Raw genomic sequence first — 26,445 nt, forward strand, 5'->3', positions numbered from 1 at the left:
ACCAGGACCCTGCCCCAAGGCTGCACTATTGTTTCCTTATTTGTTCATCCCCTCCCTTAAGATCATTAATTACTGAGACCTGTTCAAGGGCAAGCATTGTGGCCAGGCTTAGATCACAAAATGGCTTAGGCCAAAATGGGCTCTGTTATGTCAAGAAAACCATTCCTGCTTCTCTTTTTCCGGGGACCCCCCCCCAACCTATCTGCCTACACTTTAGCAAAAGGACTGCTTTATCCCTCTTCCCATCACATGATAGTTGCTAAAAAAAGGTGCTGATTAAGTTGCACAAAGGGGGCTTCCCTGGTGGCGCAGTGGTTAAGAATCCGCCTGCCAATGCAGGGGTCATGGGTTTGAGCCCTGGTCCAGGAAGATCCCACATGCCACGGAGCAACTAAGCCCGGGTGCCACAACTACTGAGCCTGTGCTCTGGAGCCCGCGAGCCACAACTGCTGAAGCCTGTGCACCTAGAACCTGTGCTCCACAACACAAGAAGCCACTGCAATGAGAAGCCCGTGCACCGCAACGAAGAGTAGCCCTCGCTCACCACAACTAGAGAAAGCCCGCACGCAGCATTGAAGACCCAACGCAGCCATAAATAAATAAATAAATTTATATTAAAAAAAAAGTTGCACAAAGGCTCTCATCTGATTATAACACTGAAGCAGCCATTAGTGTCTCCCTTTACCAAGGAGGACACTGGTTCAATTTGCCCAGGGTCGTTGGACTAATAATAGAGTTGGGATGCTAACCTGGGTCTTTCCCACTCAGTAACTCCATCCAGGTCACTAGAAATGCTATTGATAGGAGGGGTAAATTGAAGGGCAATCCATAAACCATCAGTGATTTGGCTTTAACTAATATCTTTCCCTCCTTTTCTCTTTACCTCTCTTTCTCCACTCAAAGTTAATGGACAGCTTGGTTTTAACATGATTAAAGCAATTCTAGAACGAACAACCAAAAAGTAACAACTAGATTGAGGTTGCTTCCCAGAGTAAGATTTTATTTGGATTAAATCCCAAATTCAGGCTGACCTGACGCTGTGGGTCAGCCCCAGGATATTTCCCAAAGAATAAACCAAGTTCCTGTCTATTTCCCACTCCTCACCAAGATGGCAAGTACTGGAGATGAGATGTCACAGACTTGGGGATCCAAAGCCTCCAACTCCTCCTCTCTTTGCCGGGGCTCTGAACCTCTGTGCATTCTCCCCATTCCCCTTCAGGAAAAGACAAACAGCCTTTGTTGAAGATGTGCATGAAGTTGATACAACCCTTCAAGACTGCAGAGGAGACTCCTTGGACAATCTTCAGAACTGGAGGTAACTGCCCTAGGCTTTCTAAATCAGCTCATTCTCACCTCTATAATGGTATCACAGCTAGGGTGTAGTTTCCTAAGTGTCCGAGAGCTTAAGTACTTCCCAAGTTCTTTCAAGTGCAGTTGTCTCTGGGTGTGTGTTGACACCTTTTCCACTCTCCTTATCCCAAGCCTGCCCCCAGCTTTAAAACCTTCCCTAGGAGATCAATGTATCCCTCTAAAAGCACTCCCTTCTTCAATTCTCAACTACAAGTCCTCCTTGGAAGGCCAAGATCAATCAATCACATGAATAGTATTGATTTCCTAAGTGCTTTCTTTAGTTTTTTTTAATTAGTTTTTGAATAGTTGATTTATGTACATTCTAATAATTGCAAAACAACAAGAAGTTATATAGTGAAATACAAGTCTCCTTTCTCTCTATACACCAATCTGTCACAGATTCAGAAAAGTTCTGTGCCCTCTTTTTTTTTTTTTTCTTTGTTTCTTTTACACAAATGGTAACATAATACTCTGTTTTTCACCTAATATGACTAGAGGATGGGTCCACATCCATTCAGGTAGATTTGTCTAAAGATTTTTGTGGCTGGAAATCATTGCATTTTATGGATCGACTTGTTACCAAACAAAGTTCATGTCCCCAGGGCACAGTGAGGCCAAATAAACCAAAACATCTGAGTTTGGAGCAGAGAAAGGTTTATTTCAGGGCCAAGCAAGGAGATCAGGTGGCTCATGCTCAAAAACCCCGAACCTCCTGATGGTTTTGGGGGAAAAGTTTTTATAGGCAGAGTTTGGGGTGAGAGCTGCAAGGTGTATGACTTTCTTCTTTTTTCTTTTTGGTATTTATTTGGCCGCATTGGGTCTTAGTTGTGGCATACGGGATGGATCTTCATTGCGGCACGTGGATTTCTCTAGTTGCCGTGTGCAGGCTCAGTAGTTGCGGAACATGGGCTCTAGAGCACGCGGGCTTAGTTGCCCCGCAGCATGTGGGATCTTAGTTCCCCAACCAGGAATCGAACCCGCATTCCCTGCATTGGAAGGTGGATTCTTAAACACTGGACCACCAGGGAAGTCCCTGTATGCTTTTCTAATGATTGGCTAGTGGTGAGGCAACAGCCTATGCTCCAGGAATTGTGCTCAGCATCAAGTTACCATCCTCCACCGGGATGGGGCCTTAGTTCCTGCAGGAGAACTCAAAGATATTGCTATATATATTCCTTGAGGAGGAACCAGGACCCTGCCCCAAGGCTGCACTATTGTTTCTTGACTGTTCCTCCCTTGTTTGTGCATCCCCTCGCTTCCCTGATTAGCAACTGTTTGAACCTGCCCTTTGGAACTCAGGCACAGATAGGATTTGTACCTTGAGAGCCCAGCAGGGTCCTGCTTGGTTTCAGACTAGGAAACTGAGGTCAGGGACTCTTCCCAAACCTGACTTCATATGTTGCACTGTCCTGCAGTAGATTTGTGGGTGATACCTTAAGGGCAAAAATGTTTGATTAGAAACCATAAAATCAATTTTTTGATTATAAGAGGCTCAAGGAGATAGCTCTGGTGAAGGAATATGCTCTCCTTGTATTTGACATGAAACTTCATTAGGCTAAGTGTCAGGGTCCCCTCGTCCCCCTGCCCTACCTCCTTATAGTTTTGGAGGCTATAGGTACTTATACCCAAGGGAAAGGGCCAGGTGGGGAATTAAATGTGTTCCACTAAAGGAGAGATTTGTCTCACTCTTACCTGTATCAAAGTGATCATGGTTTTCAATTTTATTTTATTTTATTTTTAATTTTTTTGGCTGCGCAGGGCATGTGGGATCTTAGTTCCCCCCCCCCAACCAGGGGTTAAACCCGTGTGCCCTGCCGTGGAAGCTCAATGTCTTAACCACTGGACCACCAGGGAAGTCCCCATCATTGTTTTCAATTATCATGAATTTCCTTTAAGCTATTGACCTTTGTGTTCCCTGTGGAGAAGCTGAGGCAGTCAAAAGATTGGGGAAAAGTGGGGTGGAATGAAGATGTGAGGGGGAGGGCTCCCTGCTAGTTCTGATGTGAAATAGGATGGAAAAGTGGGGAGAAGCGGATATTAGGTGCAGGCAGATTCCAGGTAGGGTGGCTAGCCACCCCCCTCCCCCACAGGTACTGCCACGCCTCCACTTTAAGGCAGCCCATTCGACCTCACCTGTCCGCTCTGAAGCTGCCCTACCTCCCCTAAACACCCAGGTGAAGTGGGGGGGGGGTGGTCTCCCCTGGAGTGGTGTTTCCCAGGAATGAAGCCACTTCTCTAACCCTGCCTAAGGGGATGCTCTGGTTTTCTAATGTCTGAGATGGCCTGAGTGTTACCCTGAAGATCAGAAACACCAGGCTGCATGCTCCCCACTCCAGTCCAGGTAAGATTGGGCCATATTGTTGCCCTCCATCCAGTAAAATGTACCTGGAAAAACCTTGTCATATTGTTTATGATTTACTTTAAGATAAATCAGCATGGGGAGTGGGGTATGTATTTGTGTGTTGGTTTTGATTTATCCCCTAGGGATGGTTAGTTACTATCTTTATTTATTTATTTATTTATTTTTTTGGCTGTGTTGGGTCTTCGTTGCTGTGCGCGGACTTTCTCTATTTGCAGCGAGCAGGGGCTATTCTTCATTGCGGTGCACGGTCTTCTCATCGTTGTGGCTTCTAGTGTTGCAGAGCATGGGCTCTAAGCACGCGGGCTTCAGTAGCTGTGGCTCGCGGGCTCTAGAATGCAGGCTCAGTAGTTGTGGTGCATGGGCTTAGTTGCTCCGCAGCATGTGGGATCTTCCCGGAGCAGGGATCGAACCCGTGTCCCCTACGTTGGCAGGCGGATTCTTAACCACTGCGCCACCAGGGAAGCCCCAGTTACTATCTTTAATCTAGTGATCATTTTACTTGACCCATCAGCAGCATTTAAGGCAGTTGCTCACTCCATCCTCCTTGGAACAGTTTCAGAACAATATGTTCTCCACAGTTTCTGGCCACCTTCCAGGACAATCTTTCTCAGCCTCCTTTGCTAGTTCCTCCTCTTCCCCCAGACCTTAAAGTACCCAAGGATCAATCCTGAAACTTTGTCTCCATTCTGTCTCCTCTCTCTTGTTGTGTCAAGGGTTTAAGTGCCATCTCTCCACTGATGACTCCCAAATTTATCTACCCAGGCAGGACCTCACCTCTGAACTTGAAACCCTTCTATCTAATTGCCCAACTGACAGCTCCAATATCTCACTGGTCTGTCAAAACCAACAGGATTTGTCCCTCAAAACCTGCTTCTCTCATTTTCTTCCCCATTTTGGTAAATAGCAACACCACTCTAAAAGTTTTGGTTTTGGCCCAAAACCCCCCAGACAAATAAAAACAAAATAACACAACCCTGGAGAGTTGTCCTTGACTCCTGTCTTTCACACCTCCCGTCTTACTCAGCTTAAAAACCACAGTCCTTAAAATGGCCCATGAGGCTAACAATTGTGTGTGTGACTGAATTTAGTCCCGTTTCCAGACTTGGTGAAATAATGGGGCAGGGTGAGCTTACATTCCCCACAGACCTCTAATTTTTGGAGGCTACAAATGTTTGCCAAAAGTGTCTAATAACTGAAAGACTGGATGGGCTAAGATCAGTCACAGTAGCCTTATTTCCTTGCAATTAATTTCTTTTTTTTTTTTTAAGAAATTTATTTATTTATTATTTATTTATTCTTGGCTGCGTTGGGTCTTTGTTGCTGCGCGCAGGCTTTCTCTAGTTGTGGCAAGTGGTGGCTTCTCTTGTTGTGGAGCACGGGCTCTAGGCGTGCAGGTTTCAGTAGTTGTGGCACGTGGGCTCAGTAGTTGTGGCTCACAGGCTCTAAAGCACAGGCTCAGTAGTTGTGGCACTTGGGCTTAGTTGCTCCTTGGCATGTGGGATCTTCCCGGACTAAGGATAGAACTCGTGACCCCTGAATTGGCAGGTGGATTTTTAACCACTGCGCCACCAGGGATGTCCTGCAATTCATTTCTTTCTTTCTTTCTTTTTTTAAAAAATTAATTAATTAATTAATTTGGTTGCACCGGGTCTTAGTTGTGGCACACGGGCTCAGTAGTTGTGGCACGTGGGCTTAGTTGCTCCGCGGCATGTGGGATCTTCCTGGACCAGGGCTCGAACCTGTGCCCTCTGCATTGGCAGGCAGATTCTTTATCCACTGCGCCACCAGGGAAGTCCTGTAATTCATTTCTTAAACAGCTATTTACTAAGCAGCTACTCTGTGCCAGACCCTGTTCTAGATGCCAGGGATACAGCTCTGAACAAAATAGACAAAAGTCTCTGCCCTTTTGGACTGTACATTCTAGTGAGTAAATGGATGGTAGACAAAATATCAACAAGTAAGTTACATAGTATTGTGCTGGGAGAAAGCTCAGGCAAGGGAGAGGGGTGAAGAATATTGGAGAGGGCAGGGGGTCTGTGTTCTGTGTTGGATGAGGTGTTCAGGATGGGCTCACTGAGCAGGCAACATTTGAATAAAGGCCTGAAGGACACAAGGAGTGAGCAGCGGTGTTTGGAGGCGTGCGTGACAGGCATGGGGAACAGCAAAGGCAATGAGGTGACCCTCAGCAGGAGTTGCCTGCTCTGTTCCTTTTAGTGGCACAGTGAGCAAGGACGAGAGCGTGCTCGGAGTGAAGTCAACGAGGGCAGTAGGAGGAGATGAAGCAGAAGCGGGGCCAGTCTGGCTCTGGCCACTGAAAAGGCCTACTCATATGGCAATCCCAGGAGCAAGAAATACCCCTGGCACCCAGAATGTGGTCCCTCAATTCAATTGTGGTCACTAAAGGGAACCAGGGCTTCTGTGGATAATCACTGATTCCAGAGCTAGGGCAAGAAATGAGCATTCTGTCATCCTAGAAAGCAAGGAAGCTTTCAGAGATGGCTGTGTTATGTACCAAAGACTCAAGTCAGGAGCCAATGTAAAGAGACTCTCAGTGTTCAAAGATGGAATAATTTGAGCATCTCCAATGGATTGAAATTCATCAAATATATTAAAATCCATGAGTTTATAATTACACCAGAAAAAAAAACCTCCTCATAGGTCACCTTTACGGGTTGCTAGGGAACCAACTCATCACTCTAAAAACTGGTTTAAAAAGGGAAAGAATTGAGCATTTGTCTTGTCTTTTCTATATGAACTGTATCTCAGGATAGCTGAATTGTTGTTAAGGAAAAGTTCTTGTTTCAGAAGCTTTCCAGCTCGCAGATGAAGGAAGAATTGCAGAATTAGAATACCATACTTTTCTAATCCCTAATGAAATAATAGATCTAAACAATGATCATCAATGGCTATTTTTTTAATGTAGATTTATTTATTTATTTATTTAGTTGCACCAGGTCTTAGTTGCAGCAGGCATGCTCCTTAGTTGCAGCTCGTGGGCTCCTTAGTTGTGGCATGCATGTGGGATCTAGTTCCCTGACCAGGGATCGAACCCGGGCCCCCTGCGTTGGGAGCACGGAGTCTTAACCACTGCGCCACCAGGGAAGTCCCCTCAATGGCTATTAAAAACTATCAGGGGAAAAGCTTATGGGGTACTTTTAAATGAATGGATCAAGCTGGCAATGCCTGAATTCACTAATCAATCCTAGCATCACAGAAGAGGAGACAATCAGACATCATGTGATGCTGATGTGATGCAGCTGGAGGTTCACAGCACCAGCTATGAAGTATCCTTGTCAAAAAATGGAACCTGAACTAATCAAGATCTAACCAATACCTTGCAGGAAATACAGGGCTTGGGGAAACATGTTGAATGATGCCACAGGGATGCAGTCAGGAAAATGCAGAATGTGGGAAACTACAGAACAGATAATCCAGTTTCTCCAACAAATAAATTAAAAGGAAAAAGGAAAAAAGGCAGGGGACCCTGTAAGTTAAAAAAGATGAAGAAGATATATTAACTGCAATGTATGGACCATAAAATACTAATTTTAAAAAACTGTTAATAAATAATGAGAAATTTGGAATGTTTGAACACTGACTATTTGATAATATTAAGACTTTTTAAGGTATGATAATGACATTATGGTTATGTTTTTTTTAAGAGTCCTTATCTTTTGGAGACACAATACTAAAATATGTATGGATGAAATGATGAGAAATCTGGGACTAATTTCAAAATAATCCAGTTAGGTGGAGGGAAATAGTATTTCCACATGTTAATAATTGTGGAGGCTTGGCAATTGTCCATTACACTATTTTCTCTGTTTTGTATTGTTTGAAATGTTCCATGATACAAAGTATATTGAAAGGGGGCGGGCTGGGGGACCATGTACAGAGGAGTCATAAAGAAAGACTTTCCATGACAAATGGGAATAATAATCCCTATTTTCTAACTGCAGGGCCAACAAATAAGTCATTTTTCAGTATAGTTTCTCCTTTAGTAACAAGTAACTTAGAGTAGACCCTAAAGAACTATTTCAGAGAAGATTCGCTTCCTTTTGTGGACGAAAGGGCTTAAAAGTCAGTCCTTTTGTTTTGGAATGTGATTAGTTGCAGTGTGGGTAGAATTTTCAGGTACCTCAGCAATAACAGGGCCAACGCTTGGCTGGAGGATGAAACCAGGAAAGAGGCATGGAGTGCTCTGCACCACCCTCCTACTGCCCCTCTCAATTCTTCCTGCTGCTTTTGTACTGCTCTGCCACTCCCAGGAGCAGGGCTACTTTGTAAGGCTGGGCAGGCTGTGCACTGTACAACTCCAGGGAACTACAGAGCCTGTGTAAATGATGCCCTCTGCACTTCTGCAGCATGGCAGCTTCTGGCAGGAGCCTGGTCACCTCATGTCATCTCTGAGTTTAGACTCCTTAGTCCTAACTAGGGCTATTTCCTCAGGACCCTGTCTTTAGTCTCTGCTAAGGTCAATGGGTAATAATGGCGTAAATCATATTAGCTCTTTAAAATTGGTATTTCTCTGGTATTTCTACGAAAATCTTTTTTCCAGTGACAAAATCCCCATGTGTATTCATCAGGATAAGCTGACAAACAACTCCCAGATCTCAGTAATTTAACAAAGTTAAGGTTTATTTCTTGCTTCTATCACAGTCCAGTATAGTGGTAGGAGAGAAAGGGGATCTGGCCTCTTGCTCTTTCAAGCTCCATCCATCCAGGGCCTCTGTCATCATCTCCAAAAAGTCCTTCACTGGGTCTGCTGCAAGGGAAGAAAGAGCATGAAAAGGCTTCTCCATCTGAATGGCCTCTGACCGGAGGCCACACATACAACCTTCACTCACATTCCATCAGCGAGAACAAGTTGAGGAGCAGAGTGCCAAGGAGGCAATGCTGATGTTTGGGAATAACCAGCTAGTCTGAGCCACACCATGTGCGGTAGCAATGCCTTACTGCAGTTAAATTAGGAAGCCTGTACTACAGAATACTGTATAGTCCCTGGCCCCTCAGAGAGGTGAGGGAGACGGAGATTTCTGGTGGGACACATTCCTGATGCTTTTAAAACTTCATGTAGCTACATTCCTTAAGCCACCTGCCAGGTGGTAATTGCTTTCAGAACAGGAAAATTTGGAAGAGGAATTATTCAGTTATATCCCTTTTACTAGCTGGAGGCCCAGGAGGTTTTAATTTGAGAGAGGGAATCCATGATGTGCTTCAAAGATTTGGTGATTCGCTGGAGACCATAAATAAAGCCTGTGTTTGCAGGGTTTTTGGGGGGGTTTGGGGGGAAGGACCGTAGTTTGGCACATAGAAGGCATTCGTTAAATATTCCTTCTAAAAACTCAAAGAGGGTTCTGTATTACTCAGTGTTCTCCAGAGAAACAGAACCATTAGGATGTATAGATATAGAAATTTATTTTAAGGAACTGGCTTACACAAGTCCAGAACCTTCAGGGTGAGCTGGCAGGCTAGAGACCCAGGAAGAGTTGATACCATAGTTCAAGTCCAAAGGCTGTTGGGCTGGAGAATTCCTTCATGCTCAGGGGAGGTCACTTTTGTTCTATTCAGGCCTTCAGCTGATTGGATGAGACCCACCCACATTACAGAGGCAATCTGCTTTACTCAAAGTCCACTTATTTAAATATTAATCTCATCCAGAAACACCTTCATAGAAACATCCAGAATAATGTTTGACCACATATCTGGGCGCTATGACTCAGCCAAGTTTAGGCATAAAATTAACCATCACAGGGTCCTTGAACCAAACAAAGGGTAGAGGTCAGGAACTATGGTTCTAAGAAATTTCCACCATTCTCCTTCCTTCCCTCTGGTCAGGCTTCAGTGCTCACCCCAGGTTCTGTGCCTGGCCTTAGAATAGGTTACTTATTTTGGCGGCATGTAGAAAATCCACCTAACAATTCCCTTCTAGCAGCTTCCTCCTATTCCACATTAAAAGAATTGGCTCAGGAATTCCCAATTAAGCTTTAGGAAATGTTAAATAATGTTAAAGAAAGCATTACTTGGGATTTCCCTGGCAATCCAGTGGTTAAGCCTCCGTGCTTCCATTGCAGGGGGCAGAGGTTCCATCCCTGGATGGGGAACTAAGATCCCGCATGCCACGTGGCCCGGCCAAAAAATAAAATTAAAAAAAGAAAAGAAAACATTACTTTTCTCTTGGAAAAAAAAAAAAGTTTTGACAAAACCTCCAGAAATGTTGCTTAAGGAAAACACTTTAGCTTTCCCACCCTGTATATGTCAATGATAGTATAATTGGCTACGGTATATATCTTTAATGCTTATATCTTACATCCCTGCTTCTAGTTAGTCATTGGTTGAATAAATCCTCCAGCAAAATGAAGTACCTCAAAATCACAGATTATTTTTTATTTCTTTGCAATTCTCTACAGTGTTGAAAATGCTACTGGCACAGGCAAGAACACCAATTAACGGGTGGTGTCGTCACGTTCTGTTTTATTTGACTCCACTCATGTTAAACCACCAGCTAGCCCTGGTATTAAAAATAGCCCAGATTTATCTTTCAGGATTATCACCCAACTTTGTGGCTATTTCTTAACCATAGGTAAAGTCTGGTGATTTAATGCAGATATTTTCTCCCAGCCTTCTCAACCTAACTTAAATTTCATCTGAAAGAGTCCAGTAGGTTCTGTCTGCAGGAAAAGGGCTCTTTCTGCCCCTGATTCTGCAATGGCCCCTACTTGTGCTGTAATGCAGTATGGCTGAGACCTCTGTTCCTTGACCTGGGAAAGAAAGGATGTTCTGTTTCGTAAAGTACTGAGGGACCTAGATGGGTCAGCACTGCTCTATTAATATAAAATGAGATTATTCACCAGCTGTTGTTTCACTGCTTTCAGCAGAGCCACTGAAACGGTTACAAAATTGCAAAGGGTTCCAGATGGGAGCGGCCATTGTTCAAAATCCAGACAACCCAGTGGGCACGTCAGGTAACGGGCTTTGTGCCTGACTGGTGCAGAAATTCAGTAATACATCAAGGGTTTTGCATGATGGGTCTGTGCCATTGGGAAACCACAGCACCCTTCTTTTCCTTCCCACTGGATACTTTTTCCCCATTATTTCCCCCTTTTTCTTGTATGACCATAGATCTCCCTAAAAATCTGTTCGAGAGGAGTTACTAGATAAAGTAAAAACAAATCCAGTTAAGGAGATAGTAAATGTTGTTTTGACATAAACTTTGTCTTTTAGAGCCCACAATATGACCTACTATGTGTTTGATTTTCATACACTTATAGAACATCATCCAGGATGGGAGGGAGAATGCCAGGGAAAGGGAGCTATCTGGAGTAGCGCACTCCTCAAGCTTAATGTGCCCACGAAATACGTGGCCGTCCTGCGAAAATGCAGATTCTGATTCAGTAGGTCTGCAGAGGGACCTGAGAATCTACATTTCTGAAAAGCAGTCAGGGGATGGACAGCTCTTTGAGTGGCAAGGGTCTTGATTCAGTGTTTTTCCCATTCACATTTTGCAGCACATCTTGCCCAAGATTTAGAAAATACAACCCAAACAGATGATCAAGGTGGCAAAATTGTTCTCCTTAAAACTAAATTCTTGGGACTTCCCAGGTGGCGCAATGGTTAAGAATCCGCCTCCCAATGCAGGGGACACGGGTTCGATCCCTGGTCCAGGAAGATCCCACATGTCCGCGGAGCAACTAAGCCCGTGCACCACAACTGCTGAGCCTGTGTGCCATGATTACTGAAGCCCGCGTGCCTAGAGCCTGTGTGCCGCAACAAGAGAAGCCACCACAATGAGAAGCCTGCGCACTGCAATGAAGAGTAGCCCCCGCTCTCCACAACTAGAGAAAGCCCCGTGCAGCAACGAAGACCCAACACAGCCAAAAATAAATAAATAAACACAATTTTTTAAAAACTGAATTCCTTAATAAATACTTGGTTACAGAGATACATGTGAGAATAGAGCATCATACAGTATCCATTTAAAAAAAAAAATGGTTCTCCTCCCCTTTCTACTGATGGATCATTCAACCTTGATCGCCACTTTTGTTGATTTTCTACTGAAGTGTAAGTACAGGATACCTATTCTCTATTTGGATACAGTTTACTAACCTAAAACTACCTTTCCCACGACATAATGTGTTTTTTGAGAATGAATTTCCTAGATGGCATCTTGTTCGTGTGACAGGAAAGGTCAGAATCTGGCTCTGCCAATTAGGAACAGAGAGACTTTGGACAAATTGCTTAACCTCTCTGATCCTTAGTTTCTGCACCTAAAAGAATAAGTGAGGAGGGGAATTAAAAAATTAAAAAGAACATTTTTTAAATGGGAAAATAGGACTATCTACCTCACAGGATTATTGTAAGCTTTAAAACCAGATAAGGTACTCAAATTACTTAACTCCATTACATGAAGTAAGTACATAAGCCACGTGAAACCGAGCTTCATAAACCGAGCTTCAAAACAAAACCCTGAAATTTACATTTAGAATTGCTAAAATGTTTTCCTGTAAACCATTTTGGAAGGAAATCTTTCCAAAACATTTCTCACCCCCTACCTTGTGTACGGTGTGTTCTGAATCTAATTTAGCTCTTTCCTCATGACTCAGGGTCCTTGTTGTGAACATGAGTGACTGCACTGTCCTGGAACACAGGCATGACCTCAGTCAGGGCGATGATGATCTTGGTCTTTCTAACATCCACCCTCCTGCCCCTTCCCCGACTAGCACTCCCTCAGCCCTCTGTTCATACTTCCACAATAGCTCTTACCACACAGAGGCCAAAATTATGTTTACCCAGTTTTTTGGCCTCAGGCTGCCTTTCTTGGGGCAGAGGCCAGGTCCTCAGTAAATGCTATTGAATGAAGATCTCCCCAGGCTCCACTTAAAGGGTTGGGTGTCAGGAACTCAGAAGCACGGCTTGTGTTCATTCATTCGGACACTTTAAAACGCCTCCATGTTTTCAGCCCAGTGCTAAAAGCACTGCTCTATTTTATCTTTTAAAGATAGCCAAAGACAGAAATTACATTCCTCCTTAGAATCTTGTAATGGTTTTTAATTATTGCAGGGCCAAGAAGTTATTTATCCTTCTGGTAAATTTTAAACCCATTCTGTCTTTTTCGTTCTTTGTTCTTCTTTCACTGACAGTAAGGTCATTGAAGCCAGGCAGCCCTGGATTCAAACATGGATCTACAATGTGGTAGTTGTTTGACTCTGGGCAAGTCACTTCAAGACTCTGCTGCTCAGTTTTTAAATCTGTACGATGGGGTAATAACAGTCTGCAGAATTGCTGCGTATATGGAGATGGCAGTAAAGGCATTTCCAGAAGTCCTCTTAGGGAGGCGTTTTAACATCCTCTGCTTTGATAATCCCACTAGGGTTAGGGGCAGGGGTGGGACTCTAAAGATCCTCCCTGAGTAATACTAGATGGCTGTGAACTAGACTTCCAGGGAGCATGGCCTGTTAACGGTCAGGCATTTTACTTTGCAGAGCACAGAAGTGAGCAGGATACCAAGCTGCTTTGTATGGCCAAGACTAGTGGATCACTTCTCTACAACCATTCTCTCCCCACACTTTGTCCTTGCTGCCAGAACCCACTTTCCAACTCTAGAGGCTGAAAACACCAATTAGTTACTACAAGCCTGTAACCCAACCCTGGTGGGTGAGTTTAAAGATAAATCTTCTGAGATATTTCTGGGAAACATTTTCCTTTCTGATTTAGGGTTGGAGGTAGGGGACATGAAGAGAAATGCTCCTCTTTCTATCTTTAGATGTAGTTATCTGCAGATATAATTCCTGGAGCTATGGCATCCATCTTGTGACCATGAGGGACAACTCTGAGGATTAAAAATCTACCTGCTGTGGATGGCAAAGGGAAAAGGCAGAAAGCACCTGGGTTGGGTGGTTGATGACATTGTTGTGCCTCTGAGTTAACCAAACCTGGAAATGATACCTCCAGCAATAATAAACCTTATTGTTTAAGCTATATTTAAGCTATATTTATATTACATATTCTGTTACCTGTTACTTTATTATACATTCAGCATAAAATTGAGGCGGCTGAGCCTTGGAGGTGGGAGAAAAAGGAGGAGACCTACTAGTAGCACAGCAGAAGAGGTGGTCAGAGAAAAGCCACTTCTGTTGAGGATTTTGACTTCTATTGGATGTGCAGTGTAGAACTCTGTTCCACTCCTTTAGGGAGGCATCAGTAAATTTCACATTGCTTGCGAATACTTTTGGTGCTAATGGATTGTATGAGGGACTTGAAGAAGGGTTGAAATCTACATCAAGAATGGTGCTTGATGGGGAATTCCCTGGCGGTCCAGGGGTTAGGACTTGGCACTTTCATTGCCGGGGCCCTGGGTTTGAGGGAACTAGGATCCTGCAGGCCCAGCGGCATGGCCAAAAAAAAAAAAAAAAAAGTGCCTGATGAAAACAGAGACACACCTGCGAATAGCAGTACTTCTAGGTTATGTAAGGATTAGAGATCCTATCTGTCAAACATCTAGAATGATGCCTAGAGTTTAGGATGTATGCAATGAGTTATAGATGCTATTATTACCTTATAGTACCTGTATTTTCTTTTTTTTTTTTTTTTGGTCTCACCTCGTGGCTTGTGGGATCTTAGTTCCCCGACCACGGATTGAACCCAGGCCCTCAACAGTGAAAGCAGGAGTCCTAACCACTGGACCACCAGGGAATTCCCACCAGTATTATTATCTCAGCTCCTGCTTTGCATACAGAAAGGAGGCAGAAATTAGATGCTCATGGGTGGGGCTGTGCTTGGGGGAAGACCCAGTAGTAGGCATTGAGAAGAAGCTCTGTGACAAAGGCTGTATGAAGACAAAAAGGAGCCAAGCATTGCTGGCAGGAGCCCTGGCAGGTGGGCAGGGAACTCCAGCAGAGCTATTGTGACCCTACAGATGGGGCAAAAGGCTGGATCCAGAGGCTGGAGGGAGAGGGAAATGGGGAGTTATTGCTGAAAGGGTATAAAGTTTCAGTTATGCAAGATGAAGAAGTTTGGGAGACCTGTTCACAGCAAGGGCGTATAACACTACTGTACTGTAAACTTAAAAATGGTTAAGATGGTAAATTTCATGTTATGTGTTTCTTACTACAGTGAAAAAAATGGGGAGGGTCCCAGTTACTAGAACTAAGGTCTACAGTCAGAACAGGCTCAACAGAAGCCTGAGAATTGTTTGGACAGAGGCTTCCTGAATTTCCCCTGATTAGAAAATTACTGGAGATAGCCTCATCCACCAGAGGGCAGACAGCAGAAGCAAGAAGAACTACAATTCTGCAGCCTGTGGAAGGAAAACCACATTCACAAAAACATAGACAAAATGAAAAGGCAGAGAACTTTGTACCAGATGAAGGAACAAGATAAACCCCCAGAAAAAACAACTAACTGAAGTGGATATAGGCAACCTTCCAGAAAAAGAATTCAGAATAATTATAGTGAAGATGATCCAGGACCTCAGAATGGAGGCAAAGATCGAGAAGATGCAAGAAATGTTTAACAAAGACCTAGAAGAATTAAAGAACAAACACCTAGAAGAATAAAAGAACAAACAAACAGAGATGAAGAATACAATAACTGAAATGAAAAATACACTAGAAGGAATCAATAGCAGAATAACTGAAGCAGAAGAATGGATAAGTGACCTGGAAGACGGAATGGTGGAATTCACTGCCACAGAACAGAATTTTAAAAAAAGAATGAAAAGAAATGAAGACAGCCTTAGAGACCTCTGGGACAACATTAAACACAACAACATTCGCATTGTAGGGGTCCCAGAAGGAGAAGAGAGAGAGAAAGGACCTGAGAAAATATTTGAAGAATTATAGTTGAAAACTTCCTTAACATGGGAAAGGAAATAGCCACCCAAGTCCAGGAAGTGCGGAGAGTCCCAGGCAGGATAAACCCAAGGAGAAACACGCCGAGACACATGGTAATCAAATTGACAAAAATTAAAGACAAAGAAAAATTACTGAAAGCAACAAGGGAAAAAAGACAAATACAAGGGAACTCCCATAAGGTTAACAGCTGACTTCTCAGCAGAAACTCTACAAGCCAGAAGGGAGTGGCACAATATATTTAAAGTGATGAAAGGGAAGAACCTACAACCAAGATTACTCTACCCAGCAAGGATCTCATTCAGATTTGATGGAGAAATCAAAAGCTTTACAGACAAGCAAAAGCTAAGGGAATTCAGCACCACCAAACCAGCTCTACAACAAATGCTAAAGGAACTTCTCTAAGTGGGAAACACAAAAGAAGAAAAGGACCTACAAAAACAAACCCATAACAATTAAGAAAATGGTAATAGGAAGATACATATCAATAATTACCTTAAACGTGAATGGATTAAATGCTCCAACCAAAAGACACAGGCTCGCTGAATGAATACAAAAACAAGACCCATCTATATGCTATCTACAGGAGACCCACTTCAGACCTAGGGACACATACAGACTGAAAGTGAGGGGATGGAAAAAGATATTCCATGCAAATAGAAATCAAAAGAAAGCTGGAGTAGCAATACTCATATCAGATTAAATAGACTTTAAAATAAAGAATGTTACAAGAGACAAGGAAGGACACTACATAATGATCAAGGGATCAATCCAAGAAGAAGATATAACAATTATAAATATATATGCACCCAACATAGGAGCACCTCAATACATAAAGCAACTGCTAACAACTGTAAAAGAGGAAATCGACAGTAACACAATAATAGTGGGGGACTTTAACACCTCACTTACACCAGTGGACAGGTCATCCAGACAGAAAATTAATAAGGAAACACAAGCTTTAAATGACACCATAGATCAGATAGATTTAATGGATATTTATAGGACACTCTATCCAGAAACAGCAGATTACACTTTCCTCTCAAGTGCACATGGAACATTCTCCAGGATAGATCACATCTTGGGTCACAAATCAAGCCTCAGTAAATTTAAGAAAATTGAAAGCATATCAAACACCTTTTCTGACCACAATGCTGTGAGATGAGAAATCAATTACAGGGAAAAAAACGTAAAAAACACAAACACATGGAGGCTAAACAATATGTTACTAAATAACCAAGAGATCACTGAAGAAATCAAAGAGGAAATCAAAAAATACCTAGAGACAAATTACAATGAAAACACGACGATCCAAAAGCTATGGAATGCAGCAAAAGCAGTTCTAAGAGGGAAGTTTATAGCAATACAGTCCTACCTCAAGAAACAAGAAAAATCTCAAATAAACAATCTAACCTTCCACCTAAAGGAACTAGAGAAAGAAGAACAAACAAAACCCAAAGTTAGCAGAAGGAAAGAAATCATAAAGATCAGAGCAGAAATAAATGAAATAGAAACAAAGAAAACAATAGCAAAGATCAATAAAACTAACATCTGGTTCTTTGAGAAGATGAACAAAATTGATAAACTATTAGCCAGACTCATCAAGAAAAAGAGGGAGAGGACTCAAATCAATAAAATTAGAAATGAAAAAGGAGAAGTTACAACAGACACCACAGAAATACAAGGCATCATTAGAGACTATTACAAGCAACTCTATGCCAATAAAATGGACAACCTGGAAGAAATGGACAAATTCTTAGAAAGGTATAACCTTCCAAGACCAAACCAGGAAGAAATAGAAAATATGAACAGACCAATCACAAGTAATGAAATCGAAACTGTGATTAAAAATCTTCCAACAAACAAAAGTCCAGGACCAGATGGCTTCACAGGTGAATTCTATCAAACATTTAGAGAAGAGCTAACACCCATCCTTCTCAAACTCTTCCAAAAAATTGCAGAGGAAGGAACACTCCCAAACTAATTCTGTGAGGCCACCATCACCCTGATACCAAAACCAGACAAAGATACTACAAAAAAAGAAAATTACAGACCAATATCACTGATGAATATAGATGCAAAAATCCTCAACAAAATACTAGCAAACAGAATCCAACAACACATTAAAAGGATCATACACCATGATCAAGTGGGATTTATCCCAGAGATGCAAGGATTCTTCAATATACGCAAATCAATCAATGTGATGCACCATATTAACAAACTGAAGAATAAAAACCATATGATCATCTCAATAGATGCAGAAAAAGCTTTTGACAAAATTCAACACCCATTTAGGATAAAAACTCTCCAGAAAGTGGGCATAGAGGGAAGCTACCTCAACATAATAAAGGCCATATATGACAAGTATGTCCACTCTCGCCACTATTATTCAACATAGTATTGGAAGTCCTGGCCACGGCAATCAGAGAAGAAAAAGAAATAAAAGGAATACAAATTGGAAAAGAAGAAGTAAAACTGTCATTGTTTGCAGATGACATGGTACTATACACAGAGAATCCTAAAGATGTCACCAGAAAACTACTAGAGCTAATCAATGAATGTGGTTAAGTTTCAGGATACAAAATTAATGCACAGAAATCTCTTGCATTCCTATACACTAACAGCGAAAGGTCTGAAAGAGAAATAAAGGAAACAAACGCATTCACTATTGCAACAAAAAGAATAAAATACCTAGGAATAAACCTACCTAAGGAGGTAAAAGACCTGTATTCAGAAAACTTTAGGACACTGATGAAAGAAATCAAAGATGACAAAAACAGATGGAGAGCGATACCATGTTCGTGGATTGGAAGAATCAATATTGTGAAAATGACTATACTACCCAAAGCAATCTACAGATTCAGTGCAATCCCTATCAAATTACCAGTGGCATTTTTTACAGAACTAGAACAAAAAAATCTTAAAATTTGTGTGGAGACACAAAAGACTCCGAATAGCCAAAGCAGTCTTGAGGGAAAGAAACAGAGCTGGAGGAATCAGACTCCCTGACTTCAGACTATGCTACAAAGCTACAGTAATCAAGACAGTATGGTACTGGCACAAAAACAGAAATATAGATCAATGGAACAAGATAGAAAGCCCAGAGATAAACCCACGCACCTATGGTCAGTTAATCTATGACAAAGGAGGCAAGGATATACAATGGAGAAAAAAGACAGTCTCTTCAATAAGTGGTGCCAGGAAAACTGGACAGCTACATGTAAAAGAATGAAATTAGAACACTCCCTAACACCAAACACAAAAATAAACTCAAGAAGGATTAGAGACCTAAATGTAAGACTGGACACTATAAAACTCTTAGAGGAAAACATAGGAAGAACACTCTTTGACATAAATCACAGCAAGATCTTTTTTGATCCACCTCCTAGAGTAATGGAAATAAAAACAAAAATAAACAAATGGGACCTAATGAAACTTAAAAGCTTTTGCACAGCAAAGGCAACTACAAACAAGACGAAAAGACAACCCTCAAATGGGAGAAAATATTTGCAGATGAATCAGTGAACAAAGGATTAATCTCCAAAATATATAAACAGCTCGTGCAGCTCAATATTAAAAAAACAAACAATCCAATCCAAAAATGGGCAGAAGACCTAAATAGACATTTCTCCAAAGAAGACATACAGATGGCCAAGAAGCACATGAAAAGCTGCTCAACATCACTAATTATTAGAGAAATGCAAATCAAAGCTACAATGAGGTATCATCTCACACTGGTTAGAATGGGCATCACGAGAAAATCTACAAGAAAAGGGAACCCTCTTGCACTGTTTGTGGGAATGTCAATTGATACAGCCACTATGGAGAACAGTATGGAGGGTTCCTTAAAAAACTAAAAATAGAATTACCATATGACCCAGCAATCCCACTACTGGGCATATACCCAGAGGAAACCATAATTCAAAAAGACACGTGCACCCCAATGTTCATTGCAGCACTATTTACAATAGCCACGTCATGGAAGCAACCTAAATGCCCGTTGACAGACGAATGGATAAAGAAGATGTGGTACATATATACAATGGAATATTACTCAGCCATAAAAAGGAACGAAATTGGGTCATTTGTAGAGATGTGGATGGATCTGGAGACTGTCATAGAGAGTGAAGTAAGTCAGAAAGAGAAAAACAAATATCGTATATTAACACATATATGTAGAACCACATAGAAAACTGATACAGATGAACCGGTTTGCAGGGCAGAAATAGAGACACAGATGTAGAGAACAAATGTATGGACACCAAGTGGGGAAAGTGGCAGGACTGGGGTGGTGGTGGTGGGATGAATTGGGAGACTGGGATTCACATATATACACTAATATGTATAAAATAGATAACTAATAAGAACCTGATGTATAAAAAATAAATAAAATTCAAAAATTCAAAAAAAAAATAAAGAAAATTACTGGTTCCAGAGCTCAAGTTGAGGCTTACCCTCAACCTGCCATGTAGAAGTCAAGCTGCTTCAAGAGTGGTATAATACTTTAAGACTCTGTGCTTCCACTGTAGGGGATGTGGGTTCCATTGCTGGTCTAGGAACTAGGTTCCCGCGTGCTGCGTGATGAGGCCAAAAAAATAAGAATAAAAAAGAAAGAGTGGTATAATACTATGTGTGTATGTGTGTGTGTGGGTATGTATACATATAAAATTTCCTCCTCTCTGTGCTTGTATGTGTGCAAGTATGTATCTCCTTACCTTACTTAACCTCTCAGAAGGGCCTTGGGTGTCAACCTAATTTATCCTGACGTCTATGAGGAGCCTTCAAAGCAAGGGACTTGCTTTGGTCAATGGGGTGTGAAAGGACATAGCACAGACACCATTTGAACTGAGGCTTTAAGGGCTATTGTGTATGTTTCCACCTATTTTCTTGCTCTTTGCTGTTTTGGCACCGGAGTGGCTTGTCTCAAATAAGAGCTACTCCTGCAGCCTTGGTCCCAAAATGTGAAAACACATGGAGCAGAAGCACAGCCTTCACCAATATGGCGGCAGACATGATAGCAGAATAAGGAGCACTGGTTGTTGCAAGCCACTGGGAGTCAGGGAGTCATTTGTTAGTTTGCTAAAGCTGACTAATACATCTGGAGAATCACCTGTTGCGAACACACAGAAGCAGGAAAAATAATAAATCGTTGTTTTAAGCCACTGCATTTTAGGATCCTTGTAAGGCAAAAATAGATAACTGGAGCATCCTGTAAAGAAGTGATGCCAGATTAATCCCAGGCAGGGTAGAAAGAGAGAAGATAAATTTGAGAAATATTAAAAGGGTGTATTTGAACTCTTTCAATCACTAATGATAGAACTCAAGCAAAAAATGGAATCTATTGGCTAAAGGCATTGAAAATGATTGAGGACTCAAATGATGTCACAACGTTGTTTCTCTCCATCTCTTGACTCTACCTTCCCTTGGTTGGGTTGGTACCCTGGACTCAGAACAGTGGATTCCAGCAACCTTGGGTACAGCATCTCCAGGCTCATGTCTTTGAAGGTTCAAATTCAGTTTTCTACTGAGCTGCTTTTCTGGTCTTGCCCACAAAAGCCTGAGATCCACTCTGAATAGACTGGCTGAGGTCATAGCCCACCCCTGAGACAACCCCTATGGCTGGGGGGAGATGGCCGTGGCTGCAGAAGAGGATATGTATAGGTTATTGGGTCTTTCTTTTTTTTCTTTTCTTTTTTTTCTTTTTTTGGCTGCATTGCAAGGCTTGTGGGATCTTAGTTTCCCGACCAGGGATTGAACCCGGGCCCTCAGCAGTGAGAGCACAGAGTCCTAACCACTGGACCACCAGGGAATTCCCAGTTATGGGTCTTTCTGTTGAAACTCAACCAGGTTTTTTGAAAGGAAAAGTTATTCAGTTATATAACTTAAAAAAAAAAAGAGAGAGAGAGAGAGAAAATTTCATGAACTATTCCAACTTCAGGTGCAGTTTGATTTAGAGCCAAAACAATGTGACCAGGATTCACCTCTTGACTTTTAAAAATTACTGCCAGCTGAGATACTCTTCCTACTGAGGATTTTGAAAACCAAGGAGAATTGGGTTTTGGTGAATAGACTACAATCAAATGTTTGGGGTTTGGGACTTCCCTGGTGGCACAGTGGTTAAGAATCTGCCTGCCAATGTAGGGGACACAGGTTCGAGCCCTGGTCTGGGAAGATCCCACATGCTGTGGAATAACTAAGCCCAGTGCACCACAACTACCGAGCCTGCGCTCTAGAGCCCGTGAGCCACAACTACTGAGCCCACGCTCCACAACTACTGAAGCCCGTGTGCTCTAGGGCCCGTGCTCTGCAACAAGAGAAGCCACTGCAATGAGAAGCCCACACACTGCAACGAAGAGTAGCCCCTGCTCACCGCAACTAGAGAAAGCCCACGTGCAGCAACAAAGACCCAACGCAGCCAAGAAAAACAAAAAAAGTTTCGGGTTCGTCTTTTTAATTGGTTTCTGCAAACATCCATAGCTATAAGATATCAGTCTTGATGTATGATCATAGGTTTGTGAGTAGTAAGGAATTGTTCTTTGTTTAAGTTCATTATTGTTCCAGCTGCCCACAGAGGCAAGAGTGTAAAATGAATCCAGATGGCCCAAGCTTAGATCCTGGCTCTCACACTGATTAACTGTGTGACCTAGGGCAAGTCATTTTAACTACTCGGTGCTTCAGTTGATCCATCTGTAAAATAGGAAATGGTATTATCTACCTACCTTGTAGGGTTGTTAATAATAAGTGTGAATCTCTTAGAACAGTGCTTAGAACATGTTAAGTACTCAATTAATTATTCTCATTTCTACAGTGAACAAATGGCTACTAATGAAGACAGGTTTTCAGAATTATGGCTATTTCAAATGGCAGGGGTTGGCTTGGTTCAGGTTTTGCTCTGGCAGTGAGTGACTGGAACTGTATCTGCTCATACTGTGGGTCAGAAAACATTCTTATGGTATTTTTCTATGTATTTTCAGTGTATTCATTTGTCCCAGCCATGTTCCCATCAGTCACTGGGCTATAATCTTCTAAGAGAGATGACTCCCTTCATTGGGCTTCTTTGATATGAAAGAAAACCTGAGCAAAGCTCAACTAAATTCTAAGGAGAAACAAGCTAAAGTTTTCTTTAATTAGAATATTTTGCAATCCAGCTTTGAATAGCAAGGACAGAGTATTGTCCTCTATCTTTTTATCATCTCATTGCATAATCTTGCTTCTCTGTTTTTTTTTTTCTTTGAGAAGCTTAGAAAAATCGAAATTTCCAAATGAGTGTGACGTTAGCAATTCATATCATGATGAGATGTAAGTTACCCATAGCTTCTCCTGGTTATTTTTGTTTGGGTTGTTTTGCGTAGTTGTGATTGATTGAACAATTGTCCCATGAGTCTGGAATTATCTTGGCTCTGGCTGCTCGCATTCCTAGCTGTAATGTGTCCCTCTGTGAGAGTGGCAGGGATTAAGCTCTGTGGGCACATTATCCACAGCTCGCTCTTTCAGTTTGGGATGCTGTTATACAAGGCTCCAGATTGATCTGAAAGTGGGGAGAGTGGGAGGGGCTGGAGAGATGCTTAGATAAGTTGAAGTACTTTCAAAAGTCCTGGAGTGTGCAACTTGCCTGGGTTTTATCTCCAAGCTAAAGGGTGGTGGGGAGAGGGGAGTATGAATTTTGCCTCACTGCTCTGCAAGCCAGACTTAGATCACCAATAGACATCCTGTTCAAATGCAGACATTTGCTGGACATGTTCCTGAATTAAATTTTAGGGATGGTTTGGGAATCAGAAATCTCCTGAGTCAATTTATGGGTTTAAACAGCTACCCACACCTTAGGTTTCTCCAGGGCAATTCAACTTGTTGTTTTCCTATAGAAGTTTGATGTCATAAATGAAGAAACAAACATATGTGTATCCGGGGACTTCCATGGCAGTCCAGTGGTTAAGACTCCACGCTTCCACTGTAGGGGACACCGCAGGTTCCATCCCTGGTCAGGGAACTAAGATCTGGCATGCCGTGTGGCACGGCCAAAAATTTAAAACCAGACAAACAAAAGTATCCTATGATGTTTTTAATATTTTAAATCTTTTTGAGTAGCCAGCAAGATTTATTGAGTACTCATGGTATGAAGAAAATATTGGTGTCGAATATTTGAGTCTCAAAAGCTTGAATTTTTGATCCCTAAGCATTAATAATAATAACAGCTTTATTAAGCAATTAAAATGTGCTGGGCATTAACTGACTTCTTTACAGGTGTAGGTATTTCTAGCTCTACTTTATAATGTAAATAACGGAAGCTTTGAAAGTTTAAGAACTTCCTGTGGTCACAAATCTAGTAAAAGATGGGAATTAAACACAGGCCTGTCAGTTGCTAAATCTGTGTTCTTTCTAAGGCAGTGCTGTCTCATGGAACTTTCTGTGATAATGTTCTATATCTCTGTGGTCCAATATGGTAGACACAGTATTGGTGGCTAATGAGCACTTGAAATGACACTTGTGTGACTGAGGAAATCAGTTTTAAATTTTATTTAATTGTAATTAAATTTAATAGCCACATGTGGCTAGTGGTTGCACAGCTGTAGGACATCACATTGCCTGGTCTATAAACACTCAGGCTACTGTGATTTCATGCGTAGTGGATCTGGATATAGAAGAGAGCAAATGTGAACAAGTAGTTGGAGAAAAAGATAACCTTTCATCCAAATCAAAGTCATTTAAATTTATTTATTTATTTATGGCTGTGTTGGGTCTTCGCTTCTGTGCGAGGGCTTTCTCCAGTTGCGGCAAGTGGGGGCCACTCTTCATCGCGGTGCGCGGGCCTCTCATTATCGCGGCCTCTCTTGTTGCGGAGCACAGGCTCCAGTCGCACAGGCTCAGTAATTGTGGCTCACGGGCCCAGTCGCTCCGCGGCACGTGGGATCCTCCCAGACCAGGGCTCGAACCCGTGTCCCCTGCATTGGCAGGCAGACTCTCAACCACTGCGCCACCAGGGAAGCCCTCAAAGTCATTTAAATTACAGATTTTAAAGGAAGGTAGACCTCAAAAGGCGCACAAAATTTAGGTAGGAAAAACTCCTTTTGGCAAGCTTCTACTGTATATTTTACTTAGGGATTATTAATATATTGACAATGTTGATTATAAGGGACATAGCAACTTGAAAACAGGAAAAAAAAATGCCTAGAACTGTAGTCTTACTGCAAGATTCAGTTCTCTAGGCATTTTTCAATCTAGGAAATCACGAATGACCCAAGTAGTAAGGACAGAGGAGTGTGCTTACAATCAAACTAATTAACCAAGCTTTTTTGATTTCTGTTTTCAGGCATCTCCTGCCTCCAGTTATCCTGTTTTCCGTGAATGGTTTAGAGCTGAATATTTACAAACTGGAGCCTGTACTGCTCAATATTAATAAACAGACTAGGTCTCCTACGAAGGGTGATATGCAAGTGAAACATAGGTGCCTACTTAATAGAAGTCTACATGATAGCCACTTTTTTGTCTGACCTCTGGATTTACAGTTTGTCTGGATAGGTTCCAGCTCTGCCGACTTGATTGTAAAATCTCTTTTCACTGGAGACTAACTTTTCACACTTCTTTAATTCCTTCCTTGGTAACCAGTCTACCTAGACTTTTTTTTTTTTTTTTCTAACAATTGACTATAACTTCAGTGTCCTGTGGAAACCCTTTCATTTATACTCGATGAAGGCAGTGTCTCCATGTGTTGTGGGCCAGAACAAGGCACAGGGCTCTCAGAGGCAAGGGTCCTGCAGGAGACGGGTAAGCTGGCCAGACCCTGCAGATGCCCCAGCTCCAGGCTGTGGAACTACTCCTGTCTCCATCTCTCTGTGCATCTACACTCAGAAAAACCAATTACCAATGTGGGCCCTGGAATCAAATTGCCTAGACCCTGTTTCCTCGTGACCATGAAAGAGTTACTTGACATTTTTTGATCTGACCATAGGGAAGGAGTCCATTCATTCACTTGTTAATTCATTTATTCATTCAGAAAACATGCATGAGATCCAGTTATTCTCGGCTGGGAAACACAAATATGTACAAGCCATTTTAAGGGTTTCCAGGTGAGTGAGAGAGACAAGACTCAACACAAGTTGCAGCAGTACAGAACAGTAGGTAAGTTCTTCTGAGGATCAGAGAAAGATATGGGTCCTGGTTGGAAAGAGAAATAACTAGGATGAACATAGCAATTTCAAAGCACTTCTGCATGCATTTTAGAACTTCTCACGAAAACCGATGATTCAGAATCCTCATTTGTAGATGAGAAGATGATTCAGGGAAGGTAAAGTGACTTGCCTGGCTTGCTCTGGTAGGTAGTCCGCCCTACGGTCTGAGTTTTCAGATTCTGAAGTTCTCTCCACTGTACCATGCTGGGAAAGCTTCAGGGAGAAGGTGACCTCTTAGGCTGAGTTTTTAAAAAGGGACCAAATTTGACAGGCAGAGATAGGCCAGGGCCTTCTAGGTAAGTGAAAAAGCAAAGATGTGAAAGCTTGAAAGGTTAAGACATACTTGGGAAAGGGTGAATAGAACATGTTAGCTGAAGCATAAGCTATGTGTAGGGGAGTCAGAAAAGAGAAGAGTATACTGCAGTATGACTGCATCACTCGTGGTCTTAACCACTAGACTGAGGAGTTGAGAAATGATTTGACAGACAGTCACAGAGGGAGAGGAGTGTACTGAATACTGGGAGAAGAGGTAAAATCAGGAAGATCTGGGAAGTGAGTCAGACTGTTGTGGAGAGGATGGGAGAGGCAGGGGAACCTGTTAGGAGGTATTGGGGGAGGAAGAGCTGGATTCAAGAAGTATTGAATGGTGAACTGATACGGTGACTAGGTGGGGGAGTTGTAAAAGGCAGGGAGTAAAGACGGTTGTTAGCTTTGA

General features: G+C 42.2%; 1 protein-coding gene across 1 annotated transcript in view; it reads left to right on the top strand.

The window, feature by feature from the left end:
• The first annotated feature begins 1,103 nt into the window (after positions 1 to 1,103).
• Positions 1,104 to 26,445, top strand: part of KPNA3 (karyopherin subunit alpha 3) — a 119,047-nt gene continuing 93,705 nt past the window's right edge. The window contains exon 1 of the mRNA XM_068527063.1: positions 1,104 to 1,315. The gene's annotated coding sequence lies outside the window, so the exon portion shown is untranslated. The remainder of the gene's footprint in view (positions 1,316 to 26,445) is intronic.

This window comes from Eschrichtius robustus, chromosome 18, assembly GCF_028021215.1.
Source record: "Eschrichtius robustus isolate mEscRob2 chromosome 18, mEscRob2.pri, whole genome shotgun sequence".
Taxonomy (NCBI): domain Eukaryota; kingdom Metazoa; phylum Chordata; class Mammalia; order Artiodactyla; family Eschrichtiidae; genus Eschrichtius; species Eschrichtius robustus.